We start from the raw sequence: 8,576 nt of genomic DNA, 5'->3' as shown, positions 1-8,576 counted from the left end.
GTTTTATTAGGATAATTAGTCAATACGAATAGTTGTTAGTTAGCTTTGTAGTTTAAATAAGGGTGATTTAAGATTCGTTATGTATCATTTGGTCAAATGTTATTTGTTGATACAAAAGATGAGAAGGTTTTATGCCTGCTAGAGAAGGAGAACCAAAATCTCAGCTCTACCAGGCTTTTCCCTTGCTTCTGAATAAACAAATAAATAAATTAACAGATGGATGAAAAAGAGATGACCAAGATAAGCATGTACTAAAGACGTTTAAAATTTAATAGCAAATCCTTAGGGATTATCGAAAGTAATAAACTAATTTTGAAAGGTTGTCCATAACCTACTTCACCGCTAGTGATATTACTTAGTCGTGTTTGATGAATATTCGTAGCAGGATAATGACAGGATCAATTTTCGATTAACGAATTAGCGATAAAATGAAAAATACTTGGACATTCGAAAGTTCAAATTACCCTTTTATTAAATATTGTGTCCATTAACTTTGACATGAACGCTATATTCGTTCAAGAATTGTATCAAAAGGCCTCTCATTCGTCGAGCCACCACATCGGTTTGCTTAGTATTCAGTCCTGAGAATCAATATTCTGTTCTAGCGGAGTGAACATGAGGAGTGATTATACCAGTATTCTTCTTATCGTTAAAGCCAATGTATAAAACAGCAGATCTCACAACTAATGGCTCTTACATGCCACGCAATCTCCTTCAGATATGATATTCACGATTCGCATATGGTAATTCGTCAAATAATCCAAAGTTGGGAAAATGAAATGATTTGGTTTAAGCAGCTTACAAATGTCATGAATACCATCCGTTTCGAAGTAAACCACTCTTGAAAACTCACTCGAATCGGCTGAACAAACGTCAGCATGCTAAATGCAAGGAAAATATTTTCATCTGAACTCATTATTTCAACAGCAGAATCCTATCATTGATACGTAAAAAAATCGTTACATAATCTGATTTGTTCAACTCACGCCCACGATGGCCAACATAATTCATCTAACTACATCTACTGGTAAATGACATTAGAACTTGTGCTTCTGTTTACGGTATAGCTAAAACAGTCATTTGGCAAGTAATGATTTTGATACCCTATTAAGCACGTGTTTCCAAATGACGAATCAATCATGCATGTAAAATCTCCACCCAAATCTACTCGTTGCGCGCCAAACGATTTTCCAAAGATCTAGTATTCTTTTCTTCAACGGCGAAATACTCCTTGCGCGCCAAACATCAATTGTAGATCTAGCAATCATTGGCGACTTTTGCAGTGGAAAATTCCATTGTCCATACAAAATAATTTTATTGGTTTTTCCCACTTTTCCGGTAAGTTTTCCTAATTTTTTTGATGTACGAACCCGGTGGGGGTAAAAACTGATCAAACAAAAAAAAAGCATCTCAATCCGTCCATCCGTTCTTACGTGATGCGATTACAAAGAATGATCTCTGCATTTTTATATATATAGATAAGATAGCTGGCTATTGGTTAAACTTATGGAAGAGAAAACAGTCTAACATAAAATAAAATTTAATTTGGAACTCCAATGAATTTATTGAAATGATAAAGAAGTTTCATGTGTGTAAGGTCACGACAAGCAAGAATGTCTCGAACTGGGACATTGGATAGTCTACCTTGGGTACGCAAGGAATTTATTAGTTGAGATCTGACATCACGATACTCCACGCATGTCTAAACGATGATGATCAATATCGCGATAACCTTCGCCACAAGCACAATGATTAGTTTTGGAAAGTCCAATTCGAAGGAGATATGCATCTAACGTGTAGTGATTGGACATGAGTCTGGATATCACAAGAATGAAGTCCCTACCCACATCCAGTCCTCTGAACCATGCCTTTGTCGATATTTTAGGAATAATTGAGTGCATCCACCGACCCAGATCATCTCTTTCCCAAGAAGCTTGCCAGCTGGCAAGTGTTCTTTGGCGAGACGCGCTATAGAATTCGTTGAAAGGCATCGGTCGCTTATAAATTTCACCCTCAATAGCACCACGTTTGGCTAAAATATCGGCTCTTTCATTGCCTGGAATGGAGCAATGAGCCGGAACCCAAACTATTGTGATTTGATAATTATTATTCAATATGACGTTCAGGCACTGTTTTATTTTGCCCAAGAAAAAAGGTTCATTTTGGCAAGCAGCGTTTGAGCGAATAGCTTCAATTGCACTCAGACTATCTATGAAAAGAAAATAATGGTTCTTGAAGCCTAAATGAAGCCGAAACATTATTGTTGAACATACCAAACCCAGTAGCCTCTTCAATTCGTGATCCGTCCGTGAAAAACATTTTCTTAGAGTCAATATGCCTGAACTTACGTGTAAATATTTTTGGGATTTCCATCGAGCGTAGGTGTTCCGGGATTCCACGCACTTCGCGCTGCATGGATGTGTCGAAAAATAAAGTTGAGTCAGGGACATTTAGGAGGCTGTCACGGATAGGAATATTTCTTGAAGGGTTGATTTCCTGTGACATGTGGTTAAAATATACTGTCATGAATCTTGTTTGAGATTGAAGCTCAACTAGCCTTTCGAAGTTTCTAATAACCAGGGGATTCAGTACCTCACATCTTATTGGCAGTCGCGATGAACGCTCCCAAAAACGATCCTTCGATGGAAGAACTCCCTCCAGAACTTCAAGACTCATTGTATGTGTCGAATGCATGCAGTCTAAAGCAATTCGCAAACAACGATACTGAATTCGCTCCAGTTTGATAATATGAGAGTTTGCAGCGGAACGAAAGCAAACGCATCCATATTCCATCACTGAAAGTATCGTTGCCTGATACAATTTTATTAAATCTTCCGGATGAGCACCCCACCAAGATCCTGTTATTGTTCGAAGAAAATTTATTCTTTGTTGGCATTTTGTTATCAGATACCTAATGTGTCCTCTCCACGTGCATTTGGAATCAAACCACACCCCGAGGTACATGGGGATACTAGAAAGCTTTCAATGTCGTTTACATAGAAATTATACAGAACCGAACTGAGGTATGAGCATTGTGGGAGACCCATGTAGCTAATTCTAATTGTTGCCAAATCGCGATGTGAAAAATACATGCACTTCTCTGACAAAAGGTTGTGCAAATAATTGTTTATAATCGCTGGAAGTCCATGTTGATGGAGCTTGTCTGGAAGAACATCAATGGAAACTGAATCAAATGTCCCCTTAATGTCTAAAAATACAGATGCCATTTGTTGCTTTTGAGCGAAGGCAATTTGGATGTCAGACGAAAGCAATGCAAGGCAATCATTCATTTCTTTATTTCTACGGAAGCCAAACTGAGTATCAGACAACAACCCGTTCGTCTCGACCCAATTGTCGAGACGTCGTAGAATAATTTTTTCGAACAATTTTCTGATGCAGGACAACATTGCAATGGGTCTATATGAGTTGTGATTGGAAGCTGGTTTCCCCGGCTTTTGAATGGCGATAACTTTGACTTGCCTCCAGTCAGGTGGAACAATATTTTGCTGAAGAAACTTGTTAAACAATTCCAACAAACGTCTTTTTGCGAGGTCGGGCAGATTCTTCACCAAGTTGAATTTAATTCTGTCCAACCCAGGAGCGTTATTGTTACAAGACATGAGTGCTATGGAAAAATCCATCATTGAAAAGGGGCTATCAATGGAACCATTATTTGGAAAAGATTCTCTTATAATGCTATGCGTAGGAACAGAATCTGGACAAACTTTCCTCGCAAAATCAAATATCCATCGGTTCGAGTATTCCTCACTCTCATTTCCTACGTTACGATTCCTCATTCGTCTGGCCGTATTCCAAAGAGTGCTCATTGAGCTTTCTCTTGACAAACCTTCGACAAAATGTCTCCAATAGCTACATTTCTTGGCCCGAAGTATGCTCTTATACTTGGTTTCTAAAGTCAAACATTTTTCAAAATTCTGAGGAGTTCCTCCTCCTCGTTTTAAAAACGTCTTGAAAGCATTTTGTTTCACGTGTTTAGCATCTGAGCACTCTCTGTCCCACCAAGGCTTTGGAAGCCTTCTGTTAGACGATGGACCAAGAAATCGTTTGGTTTGTGCTTGTTCAGCGGCCTCCAGAATCGAACATACGAGGAAGTCATATTCTTCAAGTGGGGGGATTGAAGTTAAGACACTTGAAATATTACTTTGGTATTTAATCCAGTCAATATTTTTTGCCTTTGTTACTGCTAATTGAGATGATGATTGGTAAATAATCGCTACCGTGTAAATCAGGAAATACTTTCCAGGTGCAATCTAGTCGAATTGAAGTCGAGCAAAGAGATAAATCTAATGCACTTGGACGTGCAGGAGGTCTTGGGATCCGCCTCATGCTACTCATATTTAATACCGTCATGATAAAATTGTCGCAAATATTATATATTAAAGATGATCTGTTATCATTTGAAACGGAACCCCACATCATTCCGTGCGAATTGAAATCTCCCAGAATCAATCGTGGAGCAGGAAGGGCTTCGACTATTTCTTTAAGCTGTCGTTGTCCAAGTTTAGCTCTTGGAGGAATATAAACCGAAGCAATGCAAATGTCCTTTCCTTTAATGTTTATTTGACAATCAACAACTTCTATACTAGAAGTCGAAGGAATGTTTAATCTATAAAACGAATAGCTTTTCTTAAAGCACTCCACCATACGGAGAGTCTCTATCGAGACGTATAATGTTAAAGTCATTAAAATTTAAGGCTATGTTTGATGTAAGCCATGTTTCGCACAAAGCAAATACATCACATTTTTGACTATGCAACAAAACTTTAAATGAATCAAGTTTTGGCATAATGCTTCGACAATTCCACTGCAGGACAGTGATTGAATCATTTGCGGCGCATGATAAATTATCCATCAAATGATACAAACCCTGAGAGAACTGGCTATTGAGCAGATAACTGTTTCAAAAAAGTTCTAGCTATTGGAAGGAATGCCGTTATGATGGTCTTTAGAGATTCAGAAATATTGAATGCTGCGAATATCCATTCTACAATTTCCGAAAACTTCAGTAATCCTGATGGTGTCTGTGAAACGGAGCTCACTGGATTATTGTCTTTGCTTGTGCTAGTTCCTGGATTGGTTTGTGAATTTGACAAACCAGGAGGCACAGTTTTTGGTTTTAACTTTGGCTTTTTAGATTTAACACGGGGATTCGAATTGAAATCTCCTAAAATCAAACGTGGAGCAGGAAACCACAGCGCCTGATGGTTTACATTCTGCTATCTTTTCACGGTTTCTGCACGGCAAGAAGATTGATCATCGTTCCGTCTTCGTCGGATGTGTAAGTAATCTGCTTCGCAGAGCATCGTGTCGGTCTAGCAGCAAATCCTAGTCGCCCCCGCAGTAGCATCTTTTTTTTCGCTCCATCCTAACCATCATCAGGCTCCGGCTAGCTCAGACAAAGTGATTGGGTGTCCATTAGCTTGAAAGTTCATCAAACTGCGGTTGGAATATCCGTGAAAAAAAGAGGACATTTAATAACTAAAGTACAAACCCATCGGCATCGGTAGGGAAGAAGACGTATGGCAACAAACTTTGATGATCCTCGCCGATGGTGTTTAGACTGGTTTAAGACTGTACTGGCAGGGTTTGGGATTGAATACTCCGGAGGGAAGGTCGGTGAAGTGAACAGCAGCAGAAGACAAAAAAAAAACACCAAGCCAAGACGATATTGGCGCGGCTTAGCATAGTTTTATGTGACTTCGACCTCGAGGAGCACATAGCTTCATATAGATAGCAAATGAATGAGTAGCAACTAAAAAATAAAACGAGTGGCCAAGCCACGGTGCAGCAGTGTGAAGTCTGTTCCGCGTTGTGGTTATCGTTTTGCGCTGACGATGCTTCTAGTTTTTTTTTCTCCACCGCGGAACGATTCTTCTTTTCGATGGATTTCCGCTGTTGCTGCTGCTGTGGCTAACTAGGCGTCCTGGTTTGAAATATCAGGGCTGTATGCTGTGACTGGGGTCAGGGCTGTAACCGGTTCCATGGTGTAATGGTTAGCACTTTGGACTCTGAATCCAACGATCCGAGTTCAAATCTCGGTGGAACCTTGAAAGATTCGTTTTTCTTTTACTTTTTTCAAACGTTAACAAAGCAGTCTAACCTGGGCTAGAGATAAAGAAAAAAGCTTCTAGCTCGGTGACTAAAAACCACAAAACTGAATATACAACAAAAAAAAATACAAATCATGAGAGCGTTTTGTTTGTTGCTGCCTGCCTGCCTGCCTCGGTGCTGCTGTTCTCATTGATATTCAATTCAAAGCCATGCCCTCCTGAACAATTTAATGGATTTATTTTTGTTTTCTCGGCCATATTTCCACATCACGTTTTGCTACGCGATCGCTTCCTGACCCCTTCCCTCCCTCCTCCCCCTCCTATTGGCACGGGCACGCATTTGCTCATTATTATTGTTATATATTTAATTATTTCTTTCGACTTCACCACCTTCGTTTCGGAGTTGTGTAGTTCCTTCGGTTCGGTTTCCATTTCACTCCCCCTCGGCACGATTTTACCTGACCGAGGTATTCATTTGCCTATGTTTTGGTACGGTTGAGGCAAAATTTCCGCATATCACTGGTCTTTAATAACGTCCGACGTCCATCGCCTCCCCGTCACGGAGCAGAACACGTCCGTCTGTCGGCATAATTAGTGCTGGATGGGCTTAGAGCAAATGGTTCGGAGCTTGTAATTTGTGTGCATTGTCACTTTATCTAGCTCCAGTTATCAACTACCGAGCGGTTAACGATGTTCTAGTCCAGTTAGGCGGATTCCCAGCGTTTGGAATCAAGACACAAACGTTCGAGAGTGGGAAAGACAGTTATAAAAACTGTTTCATATCCCCTGTTGGCATGTTTGAATAATTAATATAAATGTGTGATTCTACAAAGAAATCATTTTGTAATGACGCTAGATAATAAGTCAACGAAAGGTTGCTGACTTGTCGACTAATCTAACAAATCGAAATAATTTTGCATCTGGTTTTGAATGTTTCATGACGGAATTGTACACGACAGTGACAGAGACGAGAGAAAGATAGAAATTATTCCATCTTTTGTATTTAAAACTTAAGTCATTCAATATCCGGACGTAAACTCGGAACCTTGTTAATGATATATCAATGTATAAAGACTGTCCCAGAAAGTGTGAACGCAACCAAAAACCGCTGCCATTTCGCAATGGTTAAGAACCTGTCAATTTTTATTGCCGCGTCCTGTTGTTTACACTCTTCTCTAACCACTTGTGCAGTTGTTTATTCGTTTTCATTAGTTTGTTTCGAAATGCGTGGACTTTCAGTAGAACACCGTCGAACAATTGTGTACAAATGGTGCACAGAACGCGGACTGTCACTGAGAAAGATAGCAAAAATGGAAGGAGTAAGTGAAAAAGCCTTGCGAAATGCAATCAGGAAGTTCGGTGAGGATAACACCTTTGAGGATAAACCGAAAACGAGTCGAGAAAAAAGGTCCTGCTAACCCTCAGCTGGATAAACGTATACTGAAGCGTTCGAGCAAAAAAAGGAGATTTCAGTTTGGGATGTGACCAACAAAGTGGGCACTTCGAAGTGAAATGTTCTTCGTGCCAAAGTACGTTTGAATCTTCGAACCTAAAAGAAGCAGAAACAATCAAAACGTAGTCCGAACGAAGAAGCATCGACTAGGCCGAGGGTTCGAAAGCTGTACAATACGATTCTTGCTGAAAATTTGAACTGCATAATCATGAACGGGACCACAATATTATATGGTGCGAGAAGGGCAAATGTTAAACCAGTCCGAGACATCGATTGAAGTCGCAAAATTGGGTAAGAAAGCTCTGGTACGGCAAGCAATTTGTAGCTGCGGTAAGATTTCGAAACCCTTCATCACCACTGCTTCAATGAACAGCGAAATATGCATCATGGAATGTTTACAAAAACGACTTCTACCCATGATTCGAAGCCACAAGGATCCTGTTGTCCTGTGGCCAAATCTTGCTTCTTGCCACTACTCGAAATCAACGGAAGAATGGTATACTACCAAAAATGTCACTTACGTCCCAAAAGACATGAATCTACCAAATTGCCCACAATTTCGACCAATTGAGGAATTTTGGACATCTTAGGAAACATGTCTCGGCAGCCGAAACCATTTAACAGTTCGAAAAAGTTTTAAAAAAAGTGTCAAAACTAATCGCCAAGAAGTCTGTACGGAATTTAATGACTTTCCATACTTAGACAAAATTAGTTCTTTTTGATTCAGTTCAACTTTCGAACTTTAGATATTATGAAGGGTGATGTTTTTACTGGTATCTTTTTGGCAACACTGTTTTTGACAGATCACACGTAAATCATGTCTTGTGTCATTGTAAAACCTGTTCAGTTTGGTCTATAATTTAATCATAAATCGACTTACAACGTCTAACATTTGGTGAATGGATGCTGGCAAAGTTGGCGGAAGATTCACTTTTTCATCGAAAAAATGTGTTGAAGGACGAAGCTCAACCGAACGTTAGTGTGAATGGAGAGCGCTACCATGTGATGATTGACGTTTTTTTTTTACATTTAAAATGGAAGATTTGACATAC

The 8,576-nt window shown here is 39.6% G+C and overlaps 1 non-coding gene across 1 annotated transcript; it reads left to right on the top strand.

Annotated features, from left to right (window-relative positions):
* Positions 1–5,996: 5,996 nt before the first annotated feature.
* Positions 5,997–6,068, top strand: Trnaq-cug (transfer RNA glutamine (anticodon CUG)). The gene has a single exon. It is a non-coding gene; the product is annotated as a tRNA-Gln (tRNA).
* Positions 6,069–8,576: the final 2,508 nt, after the last annotated feature.

This window comes from Malaya genurostris, chromosome 3 (genome assembly GCF_030247185.1).
Source record: "Malaya genurostris strain Urasoe2022 chromosome 3, Malgen_1.1, whole genome shotgun sequence".
In the NCBI taxonomy this organism is placed as follows: Eukaryota; Metazoa; Arthropoda; class Insecta; order Diptera; family Culicidae; genus Malaya; species Malaya genurostris.
Note: the sequence above shows the minus strand (reverse complement) of the source record. Positions and strands in the feature narration are given on the sequence as shown.